A 17368-nucleotide genomic window follows, 5' to 3' on the forward strand; every position below is an offset into this window, starting at 1 on the left:
AAAAACATTAGCCCCATTGTAGAGGTGGACGGAAAGTTTATTTTCAAGTCAACATTGGTGAGTCAACTCAATGGATGTCCAACCTTGTCAAAAGATAGACTCACAAGGGTAAAGCAAGGTGTTTACTTCAACCATGAAGCAAAAGCACAATCATCAAATGGAAATTTATTTGGCATAGGTTGTGATTGTGCTGTATACTTTCATGATGACACAAAAGGACAAGGAAATCAACACATGAAAAGAAATGGCAAAGCTACAATCACGAGGAAGATGGATGCAACTCATGGTACATGGTACTTAGGAAGAGTTCAAAAGATGAGGAAGAAAGTCGGAGGGAGGTACGTGGATTATAAGTGTGGCTTTGATTTAGCAGATAGGCCCCAAGGTTTGGAAGTTCAGCTTGGATGGTATCAAAGGGCAAAAGGAGCACAAATGTTTACTTATGATTTGACAGACTTAAACATGGTGGACATTGAAACAATTATTGCATTAGCAAATTTGACATATATTGTAAGAACAGACAAGTACCAGCTAGATGAGAATGACTACAAAGTTTTTAATGACTTCTTGAAAAGTGCTAGGTAAGTTTACTTTGCATTTTTCATGCAAGATGAAACTTTCCAAAATGTCTTATAATGAGCTACATCATCTAAGGATCATCCTTGGCTAATTTTGGTTTCAGATAATGATACGTCACATGTATCGCATAAGGAGTTGGGCAGCTAGTTCTTGAGGCAAAATTCTACATTTTTTGTAAGTCAAATACCTTAAGATAAACTTGAATACAAACTTTTCTTGAGATATAATTCTATATTTTTTGTAAGTCAAGTAATTTAGATAAACTTGAGTGCAAAAATTTTCTAGCTTTATCTAACATTAATCATGCAAAATTCTTGATTCTTATATTGGTGAATAAACAGGGCAATACTAGATGGAGGGTCAAATTTGGAAGCCAAGTGGCCTATTTTAGGGCCCTCCCTTGGCTATAATCTTTACACTATAAACAAGACAATTCCACATCCTCCATGTTATCCAGCTGAGGTCATTCAAGGATCCATCAATGAGGAGGAGAAGTCTGTGTAACAACCTTTAGTCTAGCTATCTCTACCTGATTTTTTGCCACGTCTAAGTCTAAGGTTTTGATTAAACTCTTGATGACAAGTCTTGGTTGTAACTTGTATCTATTTTTAGATATCAATATGCTTGTACTTTGGATTCAACTCTACCTTTTCATTTGGTACTTTTGATGAAATTTGGCTATAGCTTGTGAGCCTCGATTCTGTGCTAGAGTCTAAATATCAAATTGAGCATCTAAATAGAATTTATCTACCAAATTGTGCAATCAATGCAAGTTTGATATGGATCTCATCGAAGCTTGAAACATCCCAAACCTCTAACTAAACCTTCATGTGAAATTCCATATTGAGCAGCAAAATATGGATTATAAAACTCTAAAGGACTACTAAAGGAAGAATAGACTATATCCAAAAAACTATGCATCCAATGTACAGGTGGTCTATGGCTTCCCTTAAATATCCACGCATTCCAATTCTATCTGCCAAAATAGCTCATTATTTTATTTACATATGGTCTCAAAATTGTGAGGGGAAGCATGGGTCCTTCAAAAGTTTGAATTGAAATATAGTAGAAATGGAATAAAGGGTGCTTTCCAAACTGAAAAATTGTCAGATGCATTAATAATTAAGATCTAAATTCAATAAAGAAGCTATAATATTTCATCATTCTACAAATTTTTCTTTTATATCATATGCATCTAGCATATGGTTTGGAAGTTAGGATATTCAAAAATTTAGAAAAAAGTGATGTAAATGCATAAATATGAAAGCATGTAACTTAAAGAAAAGTAAAACGACATAAATTGAGAAAAAGATACGGATGGAGTGATAATAAGCTTAATAACTTTGTGCACTTAACATGATTAAGTTGCATGCCTTTATGATGAGATGTTAAACACTATCTTTTCCTAATATAGAGAGTGGCATATAGGCAACATGATGCTAGTGCATGCATCATATTGAATATAAACACTTGCACTACATCAACATAATGCTACTACATGCATCATATTTAATATAAAAACTCCCATTAGATTAACACAAGGTTAAAGTTTAAGCCATCTTCTTATAAGTTTGTGCCATTTTATTCATAGTTCAATTCAAGTTACTTCATGCAAATCTCTAGTAGGTAGTGACAGTTTGGGAGCATGCAAGGGAAACAAAATTGGATAAGGTGGAGTAAATACATGAGAATTTGAGAATTGAAAAGATCAAAAATTGAAAATACGTTCTATTAGGTACTAGTATGGATGTAAAGCATGCATCTAGGCGACATACAATTTAAATGGTTTTATTCAATTATACAATAGATTAACACAAGGTTAAAGTTTAAGCCATCTTCTTATAAGTTTGTGCCATTTTATTCATAGTTCAATTCAAGTTACTTCATGCAAATCTCTAGTAGGTAGTGACAGTTTGGGAGCATGCAAGGGAAACAAAATTGGATAAGGTGGAGTAAATACATGAGAATTTGAGAATTGAAAAGATCAAAAGTTGAAAATACGTTCTATTAGGTACTAGTATGGATGTAAAGCATGCATCTCGGCGACATAAAATTTAAATGGTTTTATTCAATTATACAATACAATTTCTCAAAAGTAGCATCTGTTTTAACTTACACTGAAATGTACAAGAGGAGGGCAAAAAATATAGGCTTCTTAAATTTTGAATTTATTGAAGGGATATAATTATTGATCCAAAAATTCATAGTAGGGGTATATAAATAGATAAAATGTGGTTACAGAGGGGTTTTTTAAATACCTTTCGAACGCACGTTGTATAGCTGGCTTATGTAAGGAGGACCCAAAGGAAAAAAGAAAAATTTAAACAAATTGGGTAGGACAGGAGGTAAAGGAATAAAGATGGCAAGGTAGAGTAGCTCTCAAGGGAAAAAACTCACAGTTTACAAAGCCAACATAGAGGAAACATATTTCATTGTCCCAAAAGGCCGCATATATTTGAGCTTCTCAATATCGTTGCTGTTGCAAATACCTACGCAAACATCTACAGTGGCCTATCACGTATGGAGAGTAAGATGAAAGCAAATTGAAGGAGAGAAGAAAATCACGCACGGTTTTGCATGCCAAATATTCATCGTTGTGCAAGAAGGCCATGGAAATGTGGCTAGGAGGAAATGGAAAGTGCCAAATCTCCATAGTTGCGAGGGAAGAGAGAGGCTGCTAGATGTTTTCATTTTTGCAACGTAAAAATAGTGACCAAGTACCTCCAATCTCAAGTCTTGGACTTCTGAAGCAAGCCTGCTGCCTCACGAGTCACCGCCAGTCTCCACTGCTCCACTCACCAGAGTGCACTGGGCACTGTTCCACCATTCAACTTCAGTCTTTCAACCTGCGCGCAGCGTCCGTCACCCGCTTCTCTGCAAGCAGCAAGAAATGATTGAATCATTGTAATATATGATTCAAGCCTCAAGGCTCAAGCTTGCCAATCAACGACTGCAGTGCAAGAAAGACTCGCCACCAACAAATAGCCAAACGACTATTCAAGCATGAATTATAAATGTCCTAGAGCAGTAGCAGCTCAACTCAAGCAGTTTTTAAGGCCCAAACTACACGACAGTCAACCCGACACTCAACATCACACAAGACAAGCCTGCAATAGAGCCCCAAGAGGAAATGACTCTAGAAACAAATAACAAGACTACATCTAGTAGACTGCAGTCGACCCTAAAACAAGTGAAGAAATGCAGCAATGATGTTCTCGATAGCCATCCGACCCAGGTAACCGACACAGATCTCATAGGCAACGGCTTAGTTGAAACAATTGAACAAACATAGCCTCCAACAACTCTGCCAAAAACAAAGAAATCCAAACAAATACAATGGCTCACTCGTGCAGTCGAGAGGATGGTAGGCATAAGCCAGCCACAAACACACGATGGACTACAACCATAGGAGTAGGGACACAGGAGCGGCCCTCACGTAACTCAAATAGGTAGACATTAGGCTGGATGGTAGAGATTCGAAGGTGTTTTCACCTTCATGCGGCGTTGTCCTGGACAGTCTCGACTCTCGACTTCCTCCATCTGCCAGTAGCTACAGCCGCAAGTGCCAAGGAGCACTTCAAAGTTCAAGCCTCCATGGACCACAAGTCTCGAGATCTTGATTCCCGAGACTTCACGTTGATGGGTGGAAAGGGAAGAGCAAGGAACTGAGGGAGGAGTTGGAGAGGACGATGGAGGCAAAGGAGCTAGGGAGGGAGTTAGAATTTGCAAGCTCACGGCAATCTAACTATGGACAACAACAATTGGAGATCGACTGTACCTCACCAATTGCGCCAAAAAAACTCTATCTCCATTTTGTCTGCATTGCAAGCACACTCCATGCTCTCTCAACTCGACCTGAATCAACGTTGGAAGATCGCTGCCCGCTTTGAGGACGACGTATTCCATGCTGCTACAAACTAGGATGACTATTTGCAAAACATCAACTTCAAGATCCTCAGCTTGCAGCAGCCCCAGCAGCAGCAGATGGCTCCTGTACGACCATGCCGGCAGTTGGGTATGCGGCAACAACAGACGTTGCAACGGACCCAGCCACCCTCATCACAATAGTAGCATCAGCAATAGCAGCAGTGGCTTCTACAGTCAAGTGGTGTATTGTAGCAAGCTAGTTCAATAGAAGCAAGAAAGCAACCTCCGGGCTGAGCAATAGTCAAGTGGTGTAATGCAGCCACCCTCATCACAGCAACAGTGGCTTCTACAGTCAAGTGGTCTAATGTAGCAAGCCAGTTAAAGGATGAGGTGGAGAGATGTCTGAGAAGGCTTTAGCCACTAGCAACAAGCTTCCGTGAAGGATCGAGAACTCATAAAAGTTAAGCCACGAGCACAAGTAACATGCAAGGAGAGTCGAGAGTAGAGAACTCAGAGCTAAAAGGAAAGGCATGCAAGGAGAGTTGAAAGGAGAGAGGACCTCAGGAGAGAGTTGAGAGTAGAGAACTCACAAAAGTGAGAAGGAGGAGGAAGAAAAGTGAGAAGAGGGAGGAAGAGGGCCTCAGAAGTCAGGGCTGAGGAGGATCCAAGGCGAGGAGGAAGTCCTAAGAGATAATGTTATGAGAAATTAGGATAATAATACGATTTATTAGAAGGTCCATTGGACCCTTAGCCTGGGATAATAATTTGGATAATAATACGATTTATTAGAAGGCCCATTGGACCCTTAGCCCTTCTTTTGATAATCTCATGATTTAGTCACTTTTCTTGCCATGAAGGGTTAAATTGAAGATCCCTCTTCTTTTGATAGCTAAATTTTTTTACACTCCTTCTCTGAAGGGCAAAATGGGCTCATAAGGGTCTCAAAGGCTTCAAATTTGAGGCCTGGTTCACACACATGAAAGACCAAACATCAACACTCCCTCATCACTCAATGGTGTACATCATACAAAGAAAGTTTCAATGTTCTCACAAGGCAAGGCTTTTAGGATACGTCTACTGTGTTCTCCAAGAAATAGTTTACAATCCCAATTCCATAATGTTTTGATGTTGAATCCTTGGGTTCTTTCCAATGTAATGGAAATTTGATCATAAAAGAATATCATCATGGGATCATCCTCAGACTACTCTAAGATCTAGCATGAAATCTATATGCTCCAAGATTTGTCACAAACCATCTCATCCATGTAGCCTCACGTCCAATTTCAAAAATCTTGAATACTACACTATCACCTTCAACAACCTCCATCTAAAACTTTGTAGCATTAAATGCCATTGATTTGAGTATCTAGATCCTTTAGGATTTGATCAAGCAATTTGAACATCAAATCTCTTAGCTCTTGGTAGTATAACCCTTTCTCAAAGTGTGAATTTCGTTCAATAACATTATTCCATCCATTCTTTGAAGGATGATTAGTCATATGCTTGACAATAGTGCACTTTAGATGGAGTAAAACTAGCATGCTCATCAATATTTTGAACCTCATCATTCACCACAAAATCTTGTCTCCTATATCAAGAGCATTGTTCAATGTATTATGGTGAACTTCATATGCTACATCTTTGCTTGAACTTTGAAGGATCACCAACATCACAATCGCTTGAAGGATCACAACAAAATCACAAATTTCAAGAGCATCGCTCAACACATCATGGTGAACTTGATATGTTGCATCTTTGATTGAAGGATCATAAACATGACAATCACTTGATGGAACTAGTGTGATATGTTCCCAACATGAAAGGGGTGCTTTGTTAGAACACATCTTCCGCATACCTTGAAAGCATACATTATAGTAGCATGATCTAAGCTCGATCTAAGTGGTGCTAAGTGTTGAAGAGTACCCATTAACAAAATGAAGGGAAAGAGTGTTAGGAATGGAATCATAGCTCCATAAGACATCTCTATTCACATTTTGTTCTTTTACTTCCTAGAAAAAGCATTCAAAATCTCTGCCTTTTAGGAGATATAAAGTGTCAGCCTCCATTTTATGCTAGCTTGTAGGAATGTCACAACATCACTAGCATGTTATAGCTTTGCACCACCTTGCTTTATATTTTTATGAGTCAACATTCTATTTACAATGGCCCTTGCACTATTGTTCTCTCCCTTGCCATGTCTAGGTCTAAGAAAGTTCCAAATCATGCACAAGCTAGTGAGACTAATAGACATGGACATGAATAGTGAACTACAAAGGTCTACATGCTTTGAATTGGGAGGCTATGCCATAAAACCAAACTCAATGTTCCTTTACAAGTAATTACAATCATTCATGGTGTAACATAAAGCAATGTTATATGAACAAATTTTTGTGCTTCTTATCATTTGAAATGTAGAAGGTTATAAATATAGGGAAATGTTATGTAGAAGATTATATATAGGGTAAGGTGGTACTCTTTTCCCACTTTAAAGTGGTCAAGTTTTGTTGTGTCCAAAAGGTACACAAGTGGGAGAACCTTTGGAGATTCAAACTGTACATGCTCAGGATCAATGTAGTAGAAGCTTGCAATAACATCATGTAGTAAAATTGTCCTTGAGCCCATTCAAATGTTCTTTCAAACACACTTTATCCGCTTTGCAGAGCTTGACATTAGGTTACTAAATTGCCACTATCTCAAAGCATAGCTTAAAAGATACAATTGGAGTCCTCTCTCTCTCTCTCTCTCTCTCTCTCTCTCTCTCTCTCTCTCTCTCTCTCTCTCTCTCTCTCTCTCTCTCTCTCTCTCTCTCTCTCTCTCTATGTGTGTGTGTGTGTGTGTGTGCATGTGTGTGTGCACGTGTCTCGCTAAATCCAACTACTTATGATGACTACGAGGGCTAGTGAGCACATTAAAAATTTGAGCTACCCATCAACAAATTGTGACTGCTCTTACACATCATCCTAGATGAGACAATATTGAAAAAATCAATTTTAATTTGGATCTGTGAATAAACACACCCTACCTGTTAATTTAAAAATGGTGTATAAAATTACCCCTGCTATAAATGTATTTATGTAAGTCTTGAGAATTAAAATACCCCTCATTTTGAACTCTCATAGTATACTTACATTTCCCAGATGGACCCCCTGAGAAAATAGTATAGTGTAATTTTAGATTAAAATGGCACTAAAAGTCAATTTTATCATAATTTTGGCAACATTTTTTCATTTTGAGGCCCAATAAAGGTGAAAGTTTTGCTAAATATTCCTTGGGGTTGCTAGAATTTTGCCCATTTGGTGAAATATTGTGAAAAAAAAAACATTGCCTCCTACCCTCTACCTCTGTCTAAACCCTCAACGCTCTCAGCTCCCCATAACTTGTCCCACTTCCTTCTTAACCCTTGACACTCTCATATCCCTCTACACTCTCTAGACCCTTGACTCTCTTATGTCCCCCTACCCTCTAAACCATTGAATCTCTCACGTTCCCCTACTGTCTCACACTTACCCTTTTGGCCGGGGTTGTTTTGCTTTTTTAGACAAATGTGATTGTCTACGATGGAAAGTATTGCATTCAATTTCCATGATACTTATTCACTTACCACTCCCCACAGTTTGGCTAACAACATGCGTGAGTTTGTATCCTCCTTCCCCATCTGGCTCTTTGACATAGGGACTAATTGTTGTTGCATCTGCTTGCCACCTTCTTCCTAATGCAAAGGTTGCTGAGCTCGGCTTGTCCATTGCATTAGGAATAGCATTGACCTACCATGCCTCATGCCATTCATCACAGGGAGTAGAGATGAACTGCATGGTTGGGAGAAATGGAAGATTTACATCTTGAGGAGGTGGTCCTTCAATAGCGAGGTCATGTACCTAGCTGGTCTGGTCGCTTCACTCTTCGCATTGATGATGACTGGAAAGTATGGGAGTGATTTGGGAGTTTAATGTAATCATTCATTTTTCTCCACAAATGTAAAGAGGCATGCCATGCGACAAATGGCAGTGGCTATGGAAACAAAAGCACACCAAAAGCTTCAGGGTCGAGTAAGTAGCCATGACGGTACAAATGGCACTAATCTCCCTACATCAACTAGATTATCTACTAATGCTCTGATCAAAGTGTCATTGATCCATGGATTCTCCAATGCAAAATCCTTGTCTGACAAGCTGACTAAACCATTGGTGATGTTGGATCATGGAATGACAACAAGGGTGGCCAGATGTGGAGTGTATAAAGGCACAATCAAGAGGTAGTAGCGAGGGAGATCATGGTGGCAAAGGATGGGTGGATTTTATTATTCATGGGGGAGGAAGGGATAGGAGAGGCACAAGCTAGAGGGAATGACGAGTGGCAAGGCCGAGCAAGAGAAGGGGTGTGCGCATATGGGTAGTTGATCAAGAAATTCCTTAATGGGTTTCAATCTTATGACTCACATTGGTTTGATTAAATCAAAGCGACTTCGTGCTTTTAATGGTTTTTGCTCTTGCCAATTGGAACTTTGCACAAGTCTTATGTGAAACTCACATCACAAATGAGTCCTACTACTGTGCAAGACAATGAACATATGACTTCAACTCCATATGAAAGTTGAATTGGGTCTCTAATGTATGATATGGTATGTACTAGGCTAGATATCCCTATTGATGTTAATAAAGTGGCTAGATTCGTGAATAGTCTTGGATATGAGCAACGTCTCATAATGAAAGTGTTCTAATCTTGACTATATGCACTAAGCAAAAGTCCATTGCCCTTTCATCCACATAGATAAAATATATCAGAGTATGCCATGCCGCTAAGGAGCATGTTTGGCTACATACACTTGTTGAGAGTTCACGCTCAACATCATGTGATCATGTGTGCATAGCACCATCACGTGATCATATGTGCATAGCACTAACCTTATAGAGTGCTATAAAGGAAAGGGTTAGATCCCCTAACCCTAACCCTAAAAGGGTTTGTATATATTCTATTTTTTTAACTAATTCTAGTGTACAGTTAGTCATTTGTGGTGTGCTCTCTAGCTGTGCCCTCTCTCCTCATCTCCACTCTTCTCCTCTCCCCTCTTCATATTTTGTCATGGTATCAGAGCTCCCTTGTCTTCCGTTGAGACATTGAGTTTCTTGAGAGTGTGAGAGAGATTGTGAGATTGAGAGTTCTCTTGAGTGATTGTGAGATCTTTCCCTTCACTTCCGTTGAGAGAAATTTCCGTCATTGAGAAGAAATTTAAGTCCATTCTTCTTTCTTTGAGTTCATTCTTGAGAGATTTTAGTTCCTTCCTTTGAGTGTTTCTTGAGTTGAGAGAGAGAGAGAGATTCTTCATTGATTGTGAGAGTTTCACTCTTGAGAATTGTTATCTCTTTGTCCTTGTGGGAGAGAATTGACATTCTAGTTTGAGGGAAAACTTGTCTCCAAAGAGCTACGACACAGCAAAGAAAGTGTTGCGCTACAAGGCTTCTACGCCAACGGGATGGCGACGTCCTTCTTCAGCAAAGCCATAGCCTCCTTCGAAGCAGCGCAGCCCAATGGCAGACGATAGAATCCATTAACTTTGGAATTGTTGGGAGGCGGCACGAACAGAGGCCTTCCAAGCAAGTCATCGAATTGGGCCATCAAGTAGCCTTGATCCGCGCCATCGGGATTCTCCTTGGATTGTAATCCATCAAGCAAGCTCTTGAAAGTTGCTTGAGACGGCTCGAGAACAAACAAGCCTGTGTGGAAGATGCAAGGATTGATGAATACTGCGCAGAATCGGCCGCCATAGCCTCCAACAGCTCCGACAGAAGCCGCCTCACTCCAACGAATAGCTCTAATCCTCTTCACCGGCTCCTACGCTACCTGCGCTCCAGAACACCTCACAAAGCGGCTCCCCACAGATCTCTAGTGTTGTGCAAGGCTTCTACGCCCACAGGCTGCACCTCCTGCGCACAGCCTCTCCGTCTCAGCGCACAGCCTCTCCGTCTCTCCTGCGCACAGCCTCTCCGCCTCTGCACCACCTCCTTCTGTAGCTCCGCCTCTCGAATGGCGGCGTTCTTCGTTGCCTGTATCTTGGCCTAGCCTCTCTCTAACGAAAAACGACGACGGAATCTTCGAGATTCCGTCGGCATCTCCAAGATTCCGGCGGCCCACGAGGCGACACGTGGAGGATAAAGCACACACTCACCTTGCGACACGTGGCAGATAGGGTTGGTTAGCCTAACCCTAGTCAGTTAACCAGATAAGTTTTGCCCCTAACCGTGGTTAAACAATTGTGGTTAAGTCAAGTGAATCACGGTTAAATCAGTTGGTTAGATCGTGCCACGTGGCAACCTTATCCACAGTGCCACGTCACTTTGCCACGTCAGCTGACACATCACCGACTGCCACGTCAGCACCGACTGCCACGTCACCTGCCACGTCATCAGTGACACGTCATTAGCCACGTCACCTGCCACATCATCAGTGACACGTCATCAGCCACATCACCTGCCACGTCATCAGTGACACGTCATTAGCCACGTCACCTGCCACGTCATCAGTGACACGTCATCAGCCACGTCACCTGCCACGTCATCAGTGACACGTCATTAGGCCACGTCATCTGCCACGTCACTTGTGCCACGTCATCTGTGCCACGTCATCTGTGCCACGTCATCATTGCCACGTCATCAGTGCCACGTCATCAGTGACACCTCAGCACTGCCACCTCAGCACAGAGCTTCACTGGCACACCTCTTGCTAAGCACAGTGCCACATCATCACTGCATGTGACTCACAGTGACACATCATCATTGAGCACCATTTGCACTCCTTTTGCCCCTCCACCTAGATCAAGTCATATCTCTTGATCCAGGAAGAATTTGAGGGTGCTCCAAAAAGGAAAGTCGCTCGATTTTTCGTGCTCTACGCGCTCGTTACATCACGCGCACATTTCGGCGCAAGTTACACTCACATTTGAGCCTCGCCGACAAAACCACTTCCTTCACGCACATTTTCCTCTACATCGACGCATCTGACCCAGCACTTGAAAAGAACAAAGGAAAAGGAATTATTTGCTGCTCTTTCATCGATCGATGGTTGGTTTAGATCTAGATCAGAGTAGACTAGAGGGGACGCTTTGAATTCCCCAAGTTGCCAATCTAAGCCATGCCCGAAATTCCCGACTAGTACCTACTCGGAGTCAGTTCATACGCTCACATCCGATTTCACATCATTACATTACCTGAAACCTTACGTTCATCAGTTCAGTGAGCAGACTTCAGAGTTCAGAGGCATTGCAGATTGATTCAGTGGGCAGATAGCACTTGATTTCACACACACATGCCACCATTGTAAAGCCTATTTGGCTATCTCACGGCATCGTGCACATCATTTTTCAGCCTTGTAAAGCCTCTTGGCTATTCCCGGCATCATTGCCACAAGCCTTGTAACACAGGTCAGATCTTATTTACTGCAGTTCTATCTTCACCGACAGTACAGAGATTTCACTTGGCATCTTCAGTGTATTTGCAGTTGATTCATACAGAGTTTTCCAGGACACTTTTTGAGTACATTGTTTGCACCATGTCGACTAGCAACCTCAATCTGGAGGCATCTGCTAAGTTAGACAACTCCAATTATGGTACATGGAAATACCGAATGGAGACCATTCTTGTGCTTCAGGACAAATGGGAGTATGTTGATGGATCCATACCTAGACCATTGGCAGATCCAGCCACCAGTAGCTCTACTCCATCTGTTGTCACAGCACTAGCAACGGGATCTACATCGGGATCTACATCTACACAAACAGTTTTCGCACCAGTAGCAGATCCTGCCATTGCCCGCCCGAGCTCAAGCAGAATGGGATAAGAAAGACAAGTATGCCTATCACCTGATCAAGCAGAATGTGCAAGATGTCATGCTAGGACAGCTCAACACAATCAAGACATCAAAAGAAGCATGGGATATGTTCGCAGCTCTCTAGAGTCCAAGAACACATCCAGGATTCTCACCTTGAGAAACCAGATCAACCAGAGTTTCCGCAATAGCAATGAAACCGGTCATGCTTATGTACTCCGCATCAAAGACTACAACAATCAACTTGCAGCAGCAGGAGAGACTATGAATCCCGCAGAAATGGTTCAAGTAATCCTGAATGGACTAGGAGAAGGATATGAGAATCTGGTCCAGAGTATTGCCATCCAACGGCAAATTCCAACACTTGAAGAACTTCAGTCAGTTCTACTTGGTGAAGAACTCAGGACTCAGGCCATTCAAGCACGTAAAGGTCATTCTAATGATCAGGCATTCACCGCTTCAGACAGAAGCAGAGGCAAAGGCAAAAACAGAGGTAGATCATATCAGAAAAGTGGTCAAAATCAAAGTCAGAATCAGCATCAACATCAGCAGCATCCTCAGCAACATCAAAATCAGCAAAGAGGAAATCATTCCAACAGAGGAAGATTCCAAGGACGAGGAAATGCATCCACCAATGTGTCAAACATTCAATGCAACTATTGTCACAAGTTTGGACACTATGAAAGAGATTGCCGCAAGAAGCAGTATGACCAAGGCGGTCAATTCTCGAGGAAGAGGAAATCATCGTGGTGGACATTCTAGTCACAGTCATTTTGCAAATGAACATGGAAATATGTTTCTTGCAAGTGAGGAATTACATCAGACTGATACAATGCACCTAGACACTGATTTCAATCCCAAAGAAGATTTCAGTTATCAAGTCGACCAAGTGGAACAGGATCCTTGGTACATCGACAGCGGTGCATCATCTCATATGACAAATCATCAGGAATGGTTCACAGAAATGAAGCCATTAGAAGGTCAAAAGAATGTCATCTATACAGCAGACAATACACCGAATCCGGTTCAAGGGACAGGTGTTATCCCTATGAACAATTTCACTGGTACAAAAGGATTAGTCAAAGATGTGCTCTATGTTCCGAAGCTCAGCAAGAACCTTTTGTCAGTAGGTCAAATGACGGAACACAACTACAAAGTCATCTCCGATGGTGATGAATGCACTATCAGAGACAAATCCAAAAGAGGTCAGCTAGTAGCAAAAGGTGTCAAGGAAGGACGCTTATACAGGATGCTAGCTACAGTACCAGATAAGCATGCCATGTCCGCTCAAATGCAACAGATGCCACTATCTGCAAAATGGCACAAGAGATATGGTCATGTCAACTTCAAGTACTTGTTAGATCTAAGGAATCAAAATATGGCAATTGGGATTCCGAAGCTACAGTTTCTTGGAAAGGTTTGTGAAGCATGCTGCTTCGGCAAACAAAAGCGAACCAACTTTGTCAGAAGTACCTCTCGTGCACGAGGTATTCTTGATTTAATTCATACAAATGTATGGGGTTATGCCCAGACCCGCAGCATCAATGGTTCACTTTATTACTTGACCTTCATCGACGACTACAGCAGATATTGTTGGGTCTACTTTCTGAAAGAGAAATCTGAAGTGTTTGCCAGATTTCAAGAATTCAAAGCCATGGTAGAAAACCAAACAGGCAGAAAGATAAAGGTCATGAGATCAAACAGAGGAGGTGAATACATGTCTTCAGCCTTCATGAACTTTTGCAAAACTCACGGCATTCGAAGACAATTCACATGTGCAGATACTCCTCAGCAAAATGCAATAGCTGAAAGGAAGAATGGGACTTTAGCAGACAGTGCTAGAGCAATGCTTAGTGAAAAGCATCTTCCGAATCAGTATTGGGCAGAAGCAATAGCTACAGCTAACTACTTGCTTAATCCGCTTCCTACCGAACCGATACAAGGAATGACTCCTTATGAAGCATTCACTGGACACAAGCCACGCATTGGGCATCTCCGCATATTTGGTTGCATAGCATATGCCCACATACATGATGATCATCGCAGGAAATTGGATGCGAAGTCACGCAAATGCATCATGGTTGGCTACAGTGACGAGAGTAAAGCATACAAATTGTATGATCCCATCAACCGCAAAGTCATTATCTCCAGAGATGTAATCTTCGATGAGGAATCAGAATGGAAAACCTCACCTACACAGGAAATAGAAGCATCGACTTCACAGTCATCTATAGAACAGGTTGATGAAGAAGAGCAAGAATTGCCAGCAACACCCCAATCAGCGTCACAGCAGCTCAGACGGTCTACTAGGGAAAGCAGACCACCAGCCAGATTGACATATGCTCAGAAAGGCAAAGCAATTCAGGTGGAAACCACCAACTATGCTCTTATGACTACCATCATGGCTACAGAAGAGCCAGTGTACTTCGAAGACGCAGTAGATAAGCCAGAATGGCAAACTGCTATGAATGAAGAAATGGATGCTTTGTATAAAAATAACACTTGGGAATTATGCGACCTTCCACCCGGAAAGAAGGCCATAGCCAACAAATGGGTATACAAAGTGAAGTACAATCCAGATGGCAGTATTCAAAGATACAAAGCCAGATTAGTTGCAAAAGGATTTGCACAACAATATGGCCAAGATTATGATGAGACTTATGCTCCAGTAGCAAAGATGGATTCCATACGGTTCTTGATATCACTAGCGACACTCAGCAAATGGAATGTGTATCAGCTCGATGTCAAGAATGCATTTCTCAATGGTTATCTAGACGAGGAAGTCTACATGCAACAACCAGCCGGTTATGTTGAACCAGGAAAAGAGAACAAGGTTTGCCATCTCAAGAAAAGTCTCTACGGCTTAAAACAAGCACCCAGAAGTTGGTACAGTAGAATTGACAAGTATTTTGCTGATCTGGGATACATGAAGTCAAATGCAGATCATACTCTCTACTACAAAGTTCAAGGGGAAGATATTACTATTGCACTTTTGTACGTAGATGATCTGATTGTGACAGGAAGCAAGGATAGCTTCATCAGAAAGCTAAAACAAGACTTATCTGCAGAGTTCGACATGAAAGATCTTGGACTTATGCACTATTGTCTTGGAATTGAGTTCTGGAGAGATTCAGATAGCACATTCATGAGTCAGCTCAAGTATGTTGACAGTCTCCTGAAGAAGTTTCATATGGCAGATTGCAAGATTGCAGCCACTCCCATGGAACAGAATTTGAAACTTACTAAAGATTCAGAAAAGCCTACAGTCAATGACAGATACTACAGGCAACTCATTGGATCTCTTATATATCTGACAATCACACGGCCAGATATTTGTTATGCAATAAGCTCACTAGCACAGTTTATGGCAAATCCAAAACAGTCTCACTGGAATGCAGCCAAAAGAGTCTTGAGATACATCAGAGGTACAAGACAATTTGGGATAGAATACAGAGGAAGTCATCCACGGTTGCATGGATACTGTGACAGTGACTATGCTGGAGATCATGAGACCAGGAGATCGACACAGGGATATGCATTTTTTCTTGGTCAAGGTGCTATATCATGGTTGTCAAACAAACAGCCAACTGTTTCTTTGTCTTCGACTGAAGCAGAATATAGAGCACTCACTACAGGTGCATGTGAGGCTATATGGCTCAGAAGACTATTGTCAGAAACAGATTACTTTGATGAGTCAAAGCCAACAACAATATACTGTGATAATCAATCGGCTCAAGCATTGGCCAAAAATCCAGTATATCACTCCAGAACAAAGCACATTGATGTCAGAGAGCACTTCATCAGAGAAAGAGTGTTACTTGGTGACATCACACTGCAGCATTGTGATAGCAAAGAAAATGTTGCAGACATCTTTACCAAACCACTCGGTAAAGAGCTATTCGAGAAACACCGACTAGCTCTTGGTTTGATGCAGAGGAAGGACATTCCCATTAAAGGGGTGTGATGGAATGTAATGCTCAGTCCTTCTTCGATTCCCCAGAATCATCATCTTGAGGGAAGGCCTACTTCATGATGTTGATCTTGAGGGAAGGTGTTGAGAGTTCACGCTCAACATCATGTGATCATGTGTGCATAGCACCATCACGTGATCATATGTGCATAGCACTAACCTTATAGAGTGCTATAAAGGAAAGGGTTAGATCCCCTAACCCTAACCCTAAAAGGGTTTGTATATATTCTATTTTTTCAACTAATTCTAGTGTACAGTTAGTCATTTGTGGTGTGCTCTCTAGCTGTGCCCTCTCTCCTCATCTCCACTCTTCTCCTCTCCCCTCTTCATATTTTGTCAACACTGACCAAGAATCTCAAGATCAACTTTAAATGTTCTTCTCTCTACAATGGCAACAAAAACTATATCTTTTTTACAAAGAAATTAAGCAAAGCAAGCATGTAGATTTATACTGTTGTTATATTCAGGATTTGGTCCAATGCACTTCTTCAATATTACCCCACTACCAACTTGCTTGCCAACGTTTTCAAAAACTATTTTTTGAAAGAATTATTCAAATTTCTTTGCATTAGTATTAGATTAAACCCCACTTTCACATCACTAAATTGAGGGAGAGATTGTGAGTGATTCAATATAGTGATTGTATCTCAATTGTATCCAAAGCTATTATGAATTATAGGTAGCTATAGTTTGTCAAGTGAATGGGAAAGTGCATTGGAAAATTGTTGTTCTTGATTTCTAATGAGCTTTTTCTCTATATGCATGAGCGAGTTGCTTCATAGAGCACTCAGTCTTCTAGTTTTCATCATGTGTGGTGGCTTATTGATCTTACTACCATTGCTATTTTGTTTCCTTAAAACATTAGCTCATTGGATCCAATCCTTTAGTAATTGCATATAAATTAGATCATGTCAGTAAAAGAATTACTCATTTATCCTTTTGATATAAAAATTACTCACTTCAAGGATAGATCAGTACACAAAGGTCAGGCTTTCAATAGAGTGCAATAGATGCCTATAGTAAAAATAAAGGACAAGTCTTGTTTACAAAAATTTAAATTTAATATTATTATTCATTTACGTGTTGTAATGTGAGTAACAACCTCTCTAAAGAATTATGATCACATATTCCTAT

Source organism: Dipteris shenzhenensis, chromosome 19, assembly GCF_047967505.1.
Source record: "Dipteris shenzhenensis isolate YYH24624 ecotype China chromosome 19, Dip_SZ_1.0, whole genome shotgun sequence".
Classification (NCBI taxonomy): Eukaryota; Viridiplantae; Streptophyta; class Polypodiopsida; order Gleicheniales; family Dipteridaceae; genus Dipteris; species Dipteris shenzhenensis.